Below are 16,798 nucleotides of genomic sequence, written 5' to 3'. Positions count from 1 at the left end.
GCAGATGCCTTGAGCAGAAATTCCAAGAGTATGAGTAGTTTGGCATTCATTTCAGTAGAGGAGAGGCCATTGGCTTTGGACATTCAGTCCTTGGTTAACATACTTGTGAGGTTAGATATTTTAGAGCCTAGTTGAGTCCTGCATGTATTGTGGCTCATCTTCATTATTTGAGCGGATCAAGGCTCGTCAGTACGATGATTCGCACTTGCTGGTTCTTAGAGAGACGTTACTATATGGTGGTGCCAAGGAGGTCACTATCGGTGAGGATGGTGTTATGTGACTCTAGGATCGCCTATGCGTTCCTAATATTGATGGCTTAAGGGAGAAGATTCTACAGGAGGCACACAATTCTCGGTATTCTATGCATCCTGGCGCTACAAAGATGTATCACCGAACTGAGGCAGCATTATTCGTGGCGACGAATAAAGAATGACATAGTTGAGTATGTAGCGAGATGTATAATATGCCAGTAGGTTAAGTACGAGCACCAGAGGCTAGGTGGCCTACATCAGCAGATGGTTATACCAGAGTGAAAATGGGAGCGCATCACTATGGACTTTATAGTTGGGTTGCCGCATACGTTGAGGAAGTTTGATGCCATTTGGGTCATTATCGACAAGCTCACCAAGTCGGCACACTTTATTCTAGTGATGACTATGTACTTCTTATAGAGATTGGCCTAGAATTACATTTAGAAGATTGTCTGGTTGCATGGTGTGCCTATTTCCATCATTTCAGATAGAGGCCCTTAGTTCATTTCTCATTTTTAGATAGCAGTACAAAGCGAGTTGGGTACCCGGGTAGAGTTCAGCACAACCTTTCACCCGAAAATCGACTGGCATTCGGAGTGGACAGTTCAAATTCTAAAGGATATGGCCAACATGTGTGATTGACTTTAGAGGGCAGTGGGATCGATTCTTGCACTTGGACAAGTTTTCTTATAACAATAGTTATCAGTCCAACATCAAGATGGCTATATTTGAGGTTTTATATGGTCGACGATGTCGTTCGCCCATCGAATGGTTTGAGCCCAGCGAGGCTAGATTATATGGAACTGATTTAGTGAAGGATGCCTTGGAGAAGGTAAAGTTAATTCAAGAGCAACTTCGCAAAGCACAGTCCAGACAGAAGAGCTACGCGGATAAGAAAATGCGTGATTTATCATTTATGGTGGATGAGAAGGTTCTCTTGAAAGTCTCACCGATGAAAGATATCATGAGGTTCAGAAAGAAGGGCAAGCTAAGTCCGAGGTTTATTAGCCCATTTGAGGTGTTGCGTCGAGTTGGGGAGGTTGCTTATGAGCTTGCTTTATCTCCTAGTCTACCAGGAGTTCATATGGTCTTCCATGTGTCTATGCTCCGGAAGTACCATGCCGACATGTCGCATGTGTTAGATTACAACACAGTTCAGCTAGATAAGAGTTTGGGTTATGAGGAGGAGCCAGTTGTCATTATTGATATGCAGGTTCGCTAGCTAAGGTCTAAGAAGATTTCTACGGTAAAGGTCCAGTGGAGGGGTCAACCAGTCGAGGAAGAGCTTGGGAGACCGGGGAGGACATGCGGAGCAGATATCCACACTTATTCAGCACTCCAGGCATGATTCTAGACCCGTTCGAGGACGAATGTTTATTTAAGAGGTGGAGAATGTAATAATATGACCAGTCATTTTGCTTTCTAGATCCCCGTTCCCATAATTAAGACTCCCCATATGTACTTTTACTATTTTATGACTTGCGGGGATGGTTAGTTTGGGTTTGGAAGGGTTTGGGTTGACATCATAACACTTAGTTCCATACTAGTAGACTAAGATGGCCAAGTTTGACTTGAGTCAATATTTTGGGTAAACCACCTCGAAACCTGGATTTGATGGTTCCAATAGGTTCGTATGATGATTTTGGACTTGGGTGTGTGTTCAGATCGAGTTTCGGGTGATCCGGGAGCGTTTCGACGCTTAATGTTGAAATTGGCGCGTTGAAGGTTTTCAAATTTTTTAAATTTGGTTTGATGTAGACTTTGGTGTAATCAAGGTCCGTTTGATATTCCGATATCGGGAATAGGTCCGTATGGTGATTTATGACTTGTACACAAAATTTGGCGTCATTACGAGTTGTCTAAGTATGATTCAACGCGTTTGGAGCTAGTTGAGGTGTTTTAAGTTCATAATTTGTTCAATTTGGTTTGGGGTGAGATTCTTAGTTTCGATATTATTTTACGTGTTCCAAGGGTTCGAGCAGGTCTGTATTATGTTTAGAGACTTGTTAGTACAGTTGGATGGGGTCCCAGATAGTTCGGGTGTGTTTCGGACCGCCCAGAGCTAAATCCAAAATTGTTTATATGCTGGTTCTGGTTTCTTTCTTCGCAAACGCAGAGGTGGTATCGCGTTCGTGGAGAAGGAATTGGGGGACTTGGCATTTGTTCTCTTTGCGTTCGCGGTCAACAGGTCATGTTCGCAAAGGTTTAGGACCTATGGCCTTCGTGTTCGCGTTAGGCAGGTCCGCATTCGCATAGAAGAAAGGGGCATGGGACAGCCAGCTGCCATTACTCTTCGCGTTCGAGAAGGTCTGACCGGTTTCGCGAAGCTCAGGCTGGGCAAGCCTTCAAAATCATGCGTCTGCCCTCGTGTCTGCGATGAAGAGTTCCTGGGCCTGGGCAAGCTTTGCCTTCGCAATCGAGAGGCTTCTTTTGTGACCGCGAAGAAGGATCGTTGGGCAGTAGACTTGATTAAAAATGGGACTTTGGCTTATTTTGTTCATTTCTATCAACTTGTAGCCGATTTTAGAGCTCTTTGAAGAGGGTTTTTCATCTATCACATTGAGATAAGTAATATCTATATAGTGTGAGTTTAATACATAGATTATGGATAGAGTTTAACATATAAATTGTGAAATTTTTTAGGATTTAGTTGAAAAACCTAGGTTTGATAAAAATGGGATTAAATCACGAAAATATTATGAAATTGAGTAGAAATTATATATTTGTATTTATGAGATTATGAGTAACATTTATTTGCAAAAAATTCAGGAATCTGGGCACGTGGGCCCGAGAGTAAAATTTTGGATTTTAAAAGAATGAGCTTCATTACTTTGAGTTTTGGCGGAATACTTGATTGTTAGCGAAAATTATGCCTTCTTTGAGTATTATTCCTATGTAGTAGTCGTTGATCGAAGTTTGTAGAGTTTTTTCTATTCCTGTAGATCGGGTCGAACACCTCGACAGTATATTAGATGCATCAATGGGTTATGCCGGTCGACCCTTGGTAGTGTACATACTATTCTGGATTGGACCGTACGATCCCGACGTCGACATAAATCGTGTGTGATATTGCTCGAAATTCGATTATACTTGATATTTCTTTCTTGATCTGAGACTTGAAAACTACTTGGTGGCTCTTATGTGTTAAAGACTTGGCCTGTGATAGTTGGAGACTTTAAATTGATATTATATTTAAGAATCATTATATATTATTTCTTGTATCACTGTTATTGTTGTATATCATGCCTATTTATGATTTCTACACCTTTTTATGGACCTCTAGTAAGTGTCGATATCGACCCCTCGTCACTAATTCTTCGAGGTTAGACTAGACAATTACTAGGTACATGTTATTTATGTACTCATTCTACACTTCTGCACTAATCGTGCAGGATCTGAGGCAGGTGCATCTGGTGGCCAGTTAGGCGCGTACCACCGTTACTCGGAGACTTAGTGGTGAACTGCTTCTTATGCTCCGTTCTGCAGCACCCGTAGTCTCCTCCTTGTTGTATTTACTTTTCTGTCTATCTTACTTCAGATAGTAGTATAGGAGGTTTTGTATATTTTACTAGTTTGTCCGTGCACTTGTGATACTGGGTTTTCAGAAATTTCTAGTATATACTCATGGTTTTTGTTTATTAATCTCACTATTTCACTTTTATGTTTACTTTATGCTTTATGTTACTACGATCGCCTATGATTTGTTTCTTTATTAAATAAAATCAATGACTTTAATAATATTAAAATGAACAATTAAATGGATAGTTCATCGGCGAGTTGGGCGTCATCACGGCCTATAATGTGAATTGGATCGTGACATTAAAAGAGAACGAAAAGTGAAGAGTTGTCAATAACATAAAAGAAGAAAGCTCCACGTAATATTTCAAAATCAAGCAGAAAATTAAACGGTGGGCTAGGATTGGCGGATCTGAAATTAACCCAAAAAATAAAGCACCAAAGGAGGAGGCATTGGTAAAAATTAAACTAATTTAATGGTTTACGAATAGAAAAAAATATAACCCTACAAAATATAATTTAAATGGCTACTGTAAAATTGACTGGCGTGATGAATATGTGAATAATTTAAGAGTTTGCCAAAAATGCTCACCTAGAGTTTCCTGAAAATCTTCAATCTGGCTGATTCCTTTTTAATGGCTTACTTAAAAAATATTGAAAGATTTACATTATGGATATCTGAAAATTCAAGAGTTTTCCAAATTACTTACCTAGAGTTTCTCTTAGAAGTTTCAAGTTAAACTGATTCTTATCTAATGACTTGCTAAAAGTTAACTCTTCTTTATTAGAAAGACATTTACGAAATAAATTTAAGGGAGCAAATTTTCACACCCCAACAGTTTATAACGAATCTGCATTTGTCCTATATTTATAGATATCTTATAATAACGCCCCATGTCTGCTTTATACTTAATGTCATGATCCAAACTCGAACTAGTATATGTTATTGGTGCTAAGTAAGGCAAAGCCGCTAACATAACTATATTTTCGGTATTGAAATTAAATAAATTTTCTCTATACTGAGACCTCCGGTGTATACCCTGATCACATTTTTATCCGCAACTAAAAACACATAATAAGTAGAAATGACACCAGGTAGTTATTCTAGAGGACTGCTATTGAGAAATTGGATAGTCTGTCTTGAATTTCAGTTTTTAAGTTCCATTTTTCAGGACACAAAGTTCTGAAGTTAAGAATTTTAGTTCAAATTTTCATGACAAAATAAGTACTGGCTAAACCCTAAATAGCAGTTCTAAAAATGTCTATTTGTGTACTTCCCCCACACATATAATGCATATTGATTTTTATGTATATGCGTTGCATGAATATCTCTCGCTAATCGTTAAAAGAAGTAAAAAGTATTTTTCTTCCTCTAACTTTATATTAAATAATTAAACTTTTCTTCTAACTTTAAACAATATATTTTTTTCATGTCTTAGAATATGTCAAATAACAGACTTTAGAAAGACACCGTCAATGTCAACCTAGTGATTATTTTGGATTGACAACATCGCTTTACCACCTCGGTTATCTCTCTTTTCTTTTTTACTTCTTCGATTGGATTTTCAAGTTATTCTTCTATGTCAATTTTTTTTTGAAAAAGAAAACGTTATTCTTCTATGTCAAATTTTTATTTTATGATATTTGTCTTTCTGAAAGAAAGTAAACGTATATATGTTCGTAAATTTATGTGCATATTGCATAGTTGCGTGTTTCTATTTCTCTAGTCTTTTATATCCTAACATAATCTCGTATGCAGGGGCTCAACCGTATTTATGGCCTAAAACCAACATTGATGAGAGGTCTTAAATTTTATTTTTTAAGAAAGTTCATTATATATATTCTTAACGTTTTAAGATGCAAAATTATTAGTAAATTTTTATAATCAATTTATCTTAATAATTCTTTTTGGTAGTGTATTATAGCTTTAATTTTTCTTTTTCATTTTTTTAGTTTTGACGGTCGGATTCATATTTTCTAGTCAATATATTTGAATTCTAATAAATGATTAAAAAGATAGTATATCACTGTGAAGTGAAAATGACAATTTAACAAATATGAGATAAAATAACACTTGGTAAAGATTGGGGGCTAAAGCACAACCTTAGCTGGAGGGGGGGAGCAACAATTGCAAGGGGGTAACACTACTATGAATGTGGCGAAGAAAACAATACCGCAATCTGTGGATGATCGGAAAACTAAAAGTGTGAATGTATAGGCAAGGGATTATTCCGTCAAATATGGTTCATCGATTGACAACGAGCCTACCAATGGGAATTCTGGTCGGGAATACGAGCGAATCATCAACAGAGCAGATGAATTCTGGTAAAGTATCGTGGGCAGATCTAGTTGAGGAGGAAATTGCAGGCGAACATCTTTCAGGTAAACCTTAAACCTCAAACCCTTATTCTGTTAAGGGATTAGCTCCAATAGATGGAGGGGTATTTCAAACGAATCTGGAAGAGGGGGGGGGTGGTGAGAATTGACAAGGTAGCTTAAGTGAATAGAGGGGTATTCCTAGAGCGATTCCAAAATATTGAAGACAGAGGGAAAGCAGTGGAAGCATATGTACAGATGTTTGATCGAAAGCCTAGTGTGTTTAAGCCATGGAGGCCGGATACTGAAGTCACAAAAGAGAAGGTAGACAAGGTTACTATTTGCATTAGACTAGTTGGTTTGGATGTAAAATAGTGTCGTAGCTGAGAAATCTAGGATGATTGGGAATCCCCTAAGCTGATAGAGCTACATCACAAAGGGAAAGGATGACCTATGCAAGAGTCCTTATGGAAAAGCCACTGAATAAAATATTTCCCTCAAGGATAATGTTCGAAAATGAACATGGGAAGATCATTGAACATTTGGCGGAATATGAATGGAAGCCAGTGATGTGTACCAGATGTAAGAACTTTGGACATGAGTTAGTAGATTGTAGAAGGCAACAGAGGGATGAGGCATGGATTAAGAAACAAAAAGCAACTCAGAAATTGGGAGGGCAAGTGAAACAACCACAACCACATGAGAAGAAACCACAAATGAGTCAGACCTAACAAATTAAGAAGGCTGATGACAGGATTGAAGGAAAACACAAAAGGAAAGAAGTAAATAGTAGGGTAACATCACCTACACATAAATCACCAGCTATGGAGGGGAGTATGTCTATCACCTCAAACTCTTTTGAGGTATTGAACAAGGATATTGGACAGAATGATAAGGGATCACAACTAACTGGACCTTCTATGTAACGACCCGACCAATCGTTTTGAGATATAGCATATTGTTTGATGGCTTGAGACCTTGAGTAGATTCACTTCATGTATTATTACTTGCACGTGTAGTTGGTTTTCATTTTTGAGAAGTTCGTAGTTGATTTGGAAGGATAATTCTCAATTCGTAAGCTTTAAGTTGGAAGAATTGACCAAGGTGTTATTTTTGAGTAAACAATCTCGGAATTAGGATTTGAAGGTTCCTATAAGTTTGTATTTTGGTTTGAAATTTGCTAAGTTTGACTTAGATTGCACTTTGGTATTACCGGACTCTTGATGGTGTTTCGGGACCTTAGATAGGTTCGTTTTACTGTTTGGAACTTATGTGTGAAGTTTGGTGGTGATCCGGATTGTCCAAGTGTGACTCGGACGCATTCGACGAAGTTTGAATGTTTGAAAGTTAAAAGAAGGATATCATCGATTCGTGATTTTGATGTTATTCGTGGCGTTTTGAGCCTTTGTATAAATTTGGATAAGGTATTAGGATTGGTTGGTAGGACTGGACGGGGTCCCGAGGGCCTCGGGTATGATTCGGGGTGGTTTAAGACCATTTCTCCTTGTATTGCTATTGTTAGTTTCTAGTGTCAGGGGTGTTCTTTGCGATCATGGAGAAAGGCTCGCGATCACTGAGCGTTGTTTGGGAGCTGGGAGAATCGTTCTTCGCGATTGCAACTGAGGGATCGAAATCGCGATTCTTGGTCTTGTTGTTCATCGCGTTCGTATGGTAAGGGTCACGAACACGAAGCGTTAGCGAGGTGGCCTGGTAGGGTTTCTCTTCACGATCGCTGGGAGCTATTTGTGATTGCATAAGGCATTTGTCTGGAATGTTTGGCCTTTACATTCACGGACATGGGCTCGTGTTCGTTTTCACGTTCGCGTAGCCTGTTCAGGCAGTGGCTCGCGATCGCGAGTGGAGTCTCGCGTCCACGTAAAAGGTTTCCCTGGGCGAGGTTGGTTGGCCTTCGCGATCGCGAGGGTTCTTTTGTGATCGCGAAGAGGAATGTTCTAGGCAAAACATAAGTTGCAAATCAGGAATTTGCTCATTTCAACTCATTTCTCTTTTGCTAAGGCGATTTGGGGGAGCCATTTTCATAAGCTATCATGAGGTAAGTGGTTCTCACTTATTGTAAGTTAAATACATGGATTATATATGAATTTTAACATGAAAATTGGTTGAAATTGTGGAAATTTGGAAGAAACCCTAGAAATAGTATTTTGAATTTTGACCACAAAATTGGACATGAAATTAGGAATAAATTATATATTTGAGTTCGTAGTGCTATGAGTGATATTTATCTTCGAGAATTTTTGGAATTCGGGCGTGGGCCCGAAGGTTGACTTTGTTGACTTTTCGAGTTGAGATGTGAATTATTTCTAATTGATTAAATTATGAGTCTTTGATTATATTTTGATTGGTTTTCACATTCTTTGACTAATTTCGAAATGTTTGGCATTGGTTTGAGGTGTTAGAGAGGCGTTGGAACCGGTTATCAAATTTTGGAGCGAGTTAAGTCTCCTGTCTAACCTTGTGAGGGGGAATTTATCCCGTAGGTGTTATATTTGTTATGTGCTACATTTTGTGGGAGCTACGCACGTTTGATGTGACGAGTATCCATGCGTATGCTAGAATTCCTAATTATGTCCAGGTAGACTTAGACTTACGCCACGCTTTAATTGTACTGTTTGAGTTGTTCTTGCCTGTTTAAATGCTTTAATTTAAATTTAGACTGAGACTAGACTCGCGTAGAGTATCAAACTTGTTATTTTAGATAATTGACGAGATACTAAATTTGTGGGGGACATTATACTTCCTTTTTTACGAATTTCTTCCGCATTGTGCATATTTGTTCGAAAATTTTCTTACATTTTATAACTCACACGTATATTCGTGAGTGGGGCCAGTGACCCGTCAAAGTTTCATATTCTAATGGGTTCGGGCAGAATTCCTCATCAATATTCATATGTGATCAGGTTGTTCGCCTCGGTAGTATAATGTATCACACTCTTATAGGATCGGGCCATTCGTATCGGCAAAGTACATATTCTTATGGGATAATACTGTTCACCTCAGCAGTATCATATATCATATTCTTATGTGATCAAGTTGTTCGCCTCGGCAGGATTATGTAACACACTCTTATGGGATTGGGTCTAACACACTCCTATGGGATCAGGTCATTCGCCTTGGTAGTTCTATGAAACACTCTTATGGGATCAGGTCGTTCAGCTCGGCAGAAATGTGCATAATTTTTTATAAGGAGTCAGTGTACCTATGAGTTTTCCTGAATTTAGATGTGACATTTTATCTGGTGTTGACCGTTATGGATTTCATTCGAGGTAGTGTCCGGTTATTAAGGACTTCGTATTTATTCTTCTATTGCGGATCGTGTTATGTACATATATTTCCTCTCATTGTTATACTTGCCATGCTTCGTACCTGTCTACTTTTATTATACTTGATTTATTGGACCACTAGTATGTATCAATGTCGATCCCTCATCACTACTTCTTCGGGGTTAGGCTAGATACTTACTGGGTACTGTTGATTTACTTACTTATACTACACTTCTGTACTAATTGTGCAGCTATTGAGACAGATACATTTGGTGGTTATCTTAGTGTATAGGCACAACTGCTAAGGAGACTTTGTGGTGAGCTGCATTCTATGTTACGATCTACAGTATACAGAGTCCCTCTTATTCATTTATTTATCCTGTCTATTATATATTCCAGACATATGTTGTAGTAGTATGATATTTCCTAGTAGATGCTCATGCAATTGTGGCACTAGGTTTTGGGGGTTCCTAGTGGATGTTCACAGTTGTACCTGTTACTATTATTACTTCGCTTTATGTATTATTCAAACTCGGTAATTTGGTAAAGAAGAATGTATGTTTCCATGATTTCTAGATTTGATTTTATTTTGTCACGAACTATCCTAGGGATGTGACGGATAATCGATACTAAGTTCTGATCATCACTAAACTTGCTGATAATCTACTAATCATGAATATAAACTGATAAATTGAACAAACATAAGCATAGCTGATAAGAACTGTATAATATGGAAAGCTAACATGGCTAACACAAGCTGACATATAAAAATATACTAACTACATAGGTGCATATCTACAGGCCTCTAGGAGTGCTGAACTGAACATGTACTGGACGGGATAAGGCCCCGCCATACCTAAACTAGTTGACTGCACACATACAAAAAGATAAGTAACTCCGGGAATAAGCGGAGTGACTCCAACAACTGGTGGATGGACTACTGATGTGGCTCAAGCACTAATCGATTTGTACCCGCGAGACATAAAATGCATCGCCCCGGAAGGGACGTGAGTATGATATGTACAAAGTATATAGGGTAGAAAGCATATGTTAAGCATAGTAAAGTATGACTGTAAGCTGGAAATCTGAATATAAGCTGAAAGCTAAACAAGAATCTGAACTAGCAAGTGATCTGGAACTGAATCGAAGTTTAAGCTGAAATTGTGCTGAAACTGAACTACTATCTGAACTGGTACCTGTCTAGCATTATGGGCTATATCCCCCCAATCAGGTAACTATACATCTGAACTAGCCACATGTATAGTCATGCAATGAAAACTGTAGCTATATAGGCGTATATAACATTCCTGACTGGCGTTATAGGCTATATCCCCCCAGCAGGTAAATATATGATCAATAGGCTCGGCAGTTGTTATGGGCTATATCCCCCCCACAATCATAATCAGTGTAAGTATGTATGAGGCATAACACATGTGGCAGCATTATATAGACTCAAGAGATTATGATGAAAACCATAAATGAAATCACAAACGTAATCTGACGCTCATCGTCCATAAGTTCGACGGAGGAGCCTATCCCTATTTTAGGGAGAAACTTAGTATATACATGAGATACTAAGTCTAATTAACTCATTAGGATCCCTCTAGAATCAATTTAGAACCAAGGAACTTAAAATTTGTCCAACTCTTTGAATTTCCAAAACTTTCGGTAGAGTTTTCCCTAAAACGGGATGATCCCCAAAAAAATAGCAAGCAGAACAACTTACACGTGAATGTATACCCGGACAAGATAATAAAATCAAACTAAAGGAGATCCAGTTATCCACAATAGTGTCAAACGATCGACAAAACGAAATTATGAACATAATATCGGCTCATAGTGGCTAACTTGTGACATAAAAGTCTAATTATGATTTAGGAATAATCTAAGCATCAAAATATGATAATTAAGCTTATATAATTTTAAATGAATCGATAAGGATAATATGGGGGTTAGGTATACATAAGAACATCAAAGGAATGGAACAAACGGAAGTCCGGATGGTATACGCCAAATGAACGATTTGCCCTTTTTGTTTTTGTTATGTTTTGAAGTTCCAAATATAAGCTAGTTTCTTCCATACTTCACATATGTAATTGAATACTATACAAAGATACAATACATGCTGAAATTTTGCTTTAACAACTCTTAAAATATCAAGAAGAAATGCTAGAACATAGCTAAACCAAATCATGCCGAAAACGAAATAAAAACCTTACATACCTCTTGTGTTCTTGCTTCTAAACCTTGTTCCATTTGATCCACACCATTCAATAAGGAGAAGACACGAATATCTTTCCAAAACTTAAGTTATAAGAAGAAAGGAGGACGACAAAGTCTTACCTATGTCTTAAGGATCGCGTTGATGTGTACGCTTCTTGATTTTGAGTTGCGTAGGTGGACTTTCTTCAAAACCCTAAGGAACTTCTTGGAGAGCTATGGAAGCTCTGCTTGTGCTTGAATTTTCTGGAAAATGAGGAAAAAGAAGACTAAGTCTTCTATTTATAGTAAGGATGGAAAGTCAATCACATGCCGACGCTCATATCTCTTTATTCTAACGTCGTATGAACGAATGGTCAAGAGAGTTGGAAACTAAATTCCAAGACCTTTAATTTGGTATATAATATATCTCTAAAATACCTTTCTTCGGATTGGATCCACACAGTTTTTCGATATTTTCTTCGGGTTGCTAACTCAACTGTAGAGTACTCCTTTCCAAGTTTGAATTCATATAACACACGAAATTAATTGCTCAAAAAGCTTCGTTACAAGTCAAATCCTTAGTCGAGTTTTCCGCAACTTAAATTCGATTTTTTCCAAATGTTATATTCTATATCCAAAAATCATATATAGTCATATTATGACTTTAAACTCATTTAAATCATGATTATAAAGTCATTTACACAATATACGATATTATAGACGTATGGGGTGTAACAATCTCCCTCCCTTAAGAATATTCGTCCTTGAATGTTGACTGAGGTATATAGAAGCATTAAGTATAGACCCGTTACATACTTGGAGTAGTGAAGAGATGCGGATATCTGATCTCATATCCTTCTCGGCTTCCCATGTCATCTTTTCCACATTATTGCTCCGCCATAACACTTTCACTAAAGGAATATCTTTCGTCCTCAACCGAACCTGTCGATCTAAACTGGCAATAAGTACCTCCCCATAAGTTAATTGCTCGGTGATCTATACATCATCAACTGGTACAAATATGGAAGGATCTCCAACACACTTCCGAAGCATGGAGACATGAAACACTGGATGTACCTCCTGAAGGTCTGATGGAAGGTCCAACTCGTATGCTACACAACTAAGTCATCTGGTGATCTAGTATGGACCTATATACCTAGGGCCAATCTTTCCCTTCTTTCCCAACCTCATAACGCCATTCATAGGTGACACCTTCAGGAACACCCAATCGCTAACCTGGAACTCTAGATCTCGACATTGGTTGTCTTCATATGACTTATGTCGATTATGGGCTTCTAGAAATATCTCCACGATTAGCTTAACCTTATCCACTACATGTTGGATCAAATTTGGGCCTATCAACTGAGACTCACCAACTTCAAACCATCCTATGGGTGATATGTATTTGCGCCCGTACAAAGCTTCATAAGGCATCATCTATATGCTGGAATGATAACTATTGTTGTATGAAAACTCTATCAATGGTAGGTGTTCATCCCCGATGCCTTTGAAATCTAACACACACGCCCTTAACATGTCCTCGAGCGTTTGTATAGTTCGTTCGGCCTGACCATCTCTCTGGGGATAAAAGTTGTACTCAAATTCACCTGCGTCCCCAAACCTTTCTAGAACCATCGCCAGAAGTTAGCTGTAAACTGTGCGCCTCTATCTAAAATGATAGATACTGGAACACCATAAAGGCGTATAATCTCCTTGATATACATTCTGGCATAATCTTCTACTGTATATGTAGTTCTAACATGCAAGAAATGAGTTGATTTAGTAAGCCTGTCAACTATAACCCAAATAGAATCATACATGCTCCGCGTACGTGGCAGGCCTCTGATAAAGTCCATGTTCACTACTTCCCATTTCCATGTTGGGATATCTATCTACTATAACAAACCGCTAGGCTTCTGGTGCTCAAACTTTACTTGCTGGCAGTTAGGACACTGGGCCACGAGCTCTGCTATGTCGCATTTCATTCCGTCCTACTAGTAAATCCGCTTAAGATTATGGTACATCTTAGTAGATCCTGGATGAATGGTGCACTTGGAATGATGTGCATCTACCATAATTTTCCTGTGTAACCTTGCAATGTCTGGAACACAAAGCCTATCTTTATACTGACGACTCCATCACTAGTAACTCTATAAGGTGACTTTTTCTTTTTTCTGGCTACCTGACTGTACTCAATTAGAACTAGATCTTTATATTGCCTCTGTTTCACTTCAGTCACTAAACAAGTGGTAGTTCTATTCTGAATTCCAACTCTTGCATCCTCTGAATCTATCAATCTATCTCCCAAACTGGCTAATTGATGGAGTTTTTGAGATAACTCCCTTTTCTGTGGCTGCAAGTAAGCTAAACTCCCCATGAACTTACGATTGAGAGCATCGACTACAATATTAGCTTTACCTGGATGATAAAGAATGTTAATGTCGTAGTCCTTTAGAAGCTCTAACCACCGTCTCTGCCATAAGTTCAACTCTTATTGCTTAAATATGTACTAGAGGCTCTTATGATCTGTATAGATATCAACATGAACTCCATAGAGATAGTGCCTCCAAATCTTCAGTGCATGAATAACCACTTCTAGCTCTAATTCATAAATAGGATAATTTTGCTCGTGATTCTTACCCTGTCTGGAAGCATAAGCAATTACCTTTCCGTGCTGCATCAACTCACAACCTAGGCCAATCTGAGAAGCGTCAAAGTGAATAACATAACCCTCGATCCCTCTAGAAGTGTAAGAACCAGAGCTATAATCAACTTGTTCTTTAACTCCTGGAAACTCCGCTCACATTCATCTGATCACTAAAATTTGGCTGCTTTCTGTGTTAATCTAGTCAGTGGCGCTACAAGGGAAGAAAACCCTTCTACTAACCTCCTGTAATACCCTGCCAAACCCAGAAAACTATGTACCTCAGTTGACGTCGTAGGTCTGGGCCAATTGTTTACTGCCTCGATCTTCTGACCATCTACTTTGATGCTCTCTGATGATACTATATGTCCAAGAAATGCTACCGAACTCAACCATAATTCACACTTTGAGAATTTGACATACAACTACTGGTCCCAAAGGATACCCAACATTGTGCGTAGATGCTCTGCATGTTCTAATTCAGACTTGGAATATACTAGAACATCATCGATAAAAATTATCATAAACAGGTCTAAATAAGGCCTAAACATGTTGTTCATAAGATCCATAAACACCGCTGGGGCATAAATCAGCCCGAACGACATCACTAGAAACATGTAATGGCCATACCTGGTTCTGAACAATGTCTTAGGTAAGTCACACTCTATGACTCTAACCTAATGGTAGCCCAGACCTCAAGCCTATCTTCAAGAAGCACTTGGTACCTTGAAGTTGGTCGAACAAGTCATCAGTTCTGGGAAGGGGATATTTGTTCTTGATTGTGACATTGTTCAGCTGTCTGTAATCGATGCACATACGTAGGGAGCCATCTTTCTTTTTCACAAATAAGACTGGATCTCCTTAATGAGAAATTTTGGGTCTAATGAAACCCTTATCTAACAGATATTTCAACTGCTCCTTAAGTTCCTTTAATTCTACTGGTGCCATCCTGTAATGAGGAATAGATATTGGTTGTGTACCCGACACTATATCAATGGGAAAGTCAATTTCCCACTCTAGAGGAAGACTTGTAAGCTCATCTAGAAATACGTCAGGGAACTCATTTACTACTAGAACTAATTTAAGAGCCGGTGTTCCCTTTTTTATATCTCGACCATGAAGTATATGATATAAGCATCCCTTGGCGATCATCTTCATCGCCTTAAGGTAGGAAATAAATCTACCTTTTGGTGATGCAGAAACACATTTCCATTTTATAGCTGACTCCTCTAGGAAATTGAACTGGACCATCTTCGCTCTATGGTAAATATTAGCATAGCAAGAATACAACCAATCCATACCAAGTATAACATCAAAGTCAACCATTTCTAACTCAATCAAGTCAGTTGTAGTACTACGGGCGCCAATCACAACAGTGCAACCTCTAAATACATGCCTAGCTACTACTGAATCACCAATTGGGGTGGATACCTAAAAAGGTTTAATGGCTTCTGGTTCTATTCAAACTTAGTAGCAACAAAGGGAATAACATATGATAGTGTAGAACCAGGATCTATCAACACATACACGTTATGAGAATTCACTGAAAAGTACCAATAATCACGTCTAGTGAAGCCTCTTTGTCCTAACGACCAGAGCGTAGATGCAATTTTGGGGACCGCTCGTAATCGGAGCTCCACCTCGTCCTTGATAAGTTTGAACCTTAACCACTTATTGGTACCTTCTTGCTTTAGTTTTTAGTCTGAAAGTAGTGATTTCTGTTTCTGAATCTAATGAAAATGTGTGATTTGCAGGTGTGCTGGAGAATGTAAGCTTAACAAATAAATCTCACTCAAATTGGAGATGTTCTAGCTCAAAACATTCATGCGGAGAAGTGCAGAGGAAAGTGCGGTTCGTAGAATTAAATCTGCAACCGCAAAACCAAAATGCAGCCTGCAGATAATGATATGTGGCTGTAATGAGCCAACCAGTCATTTTGAGCTCTAATGCGTCGTTTAGCGGTTTGAGGCCTTGAGTAGCTTCACTTCATATTTTATGACTTGTACACATAGTTGGAATCGAATTTCGGGAAGTTTGAAGTTGATTTGGATAGAACATTCTCAATTCAGAAGCTTTAAGTTGGAAGAGTTGATCAAGGTTTGAGTTTAGAGTAAACGACCTCAAAATTGGGATTTAAAGGTTCCAATATGTTTGTATGATGATTTCGGACTTGGGCATATGTTCAGATTGAGTATCGGGTGGTCCGAAAGTATTTCGGCGCTTATTGTGAAAAGTTGGCATTTTGAAGGTTTTAGAATTTTCTAAGATTGATTTGAAGTGAACTTTGATGTAATTGATGTCTGTTTGGGAGTCCGAGCCTTAGAATAGGTTTGTATCGCGATTTATGACTTGCACATAAAGTTTGTCATCATTCCTGAATGTTTAAGTGTAATTCGGACGTGTTTGGTGAAGTTTGAAAGTTTGAAAGTTGAAAGAAGGGTTTTGATCGTTGATTCATAGTTTGGATATTGTTTGGTGTGATTTTAGGTCTCGAGGAAGTTTGCATCATGTTTTGGGAATGGTTGGTAAGATTGGATGGGGTCCTGGGGGCCTCGGGTGTGTTTCGGATGGGCTACGGGTCATTTCTC

The 16,798-nt window shown here is 38.5% G+C and overlaps 1 long non-coding RNA gene across 2 annotated transcripts; it reads left to right on the top strand.

Moving 5' to 3' along the window:
- The first annotated feature begins 5,840 nt into the window (after nt 1-5,840).
- Nucleotides 5,841-9,941, top strand: LOC142166848 (uncharacterized). Of its 2 annotated transcripts, none has more exons than XR_012697266.1 (2): nt 5,841-6,149; nt 9,616-9,941. It is a non-coding gene; the product is annotated as an uncharacterized LOC142166848 (long non-coding RNA). The 2 variants fall into 2 exon arrangements; XR_012697267.1 differs by having other exon boundaries at nt 5,841-8,136.
- Nucleotides 9,942-16,798: the final 6,857 nt, after the last annotated feature.

Source organism: Nicotiana tabacum, chromosome 12 (genome assembly GCF_000715075.1).
Source record: "Nicotiana tabacum cultivar K326 chromosome 12, ASM71507v2, whole genome shotgun sequence".
NCBI classification, from domain to species: domain Eukaryota; kingdom Viridiplantae; phylum Streptophyta; class Magnoliopsida; order Solanales; family Solanaceae; genus Nicotiana; species Nicotiana tabacum.
This window is presented reverse-complemented; position numbering and strand designations above follow the sequence as displayed.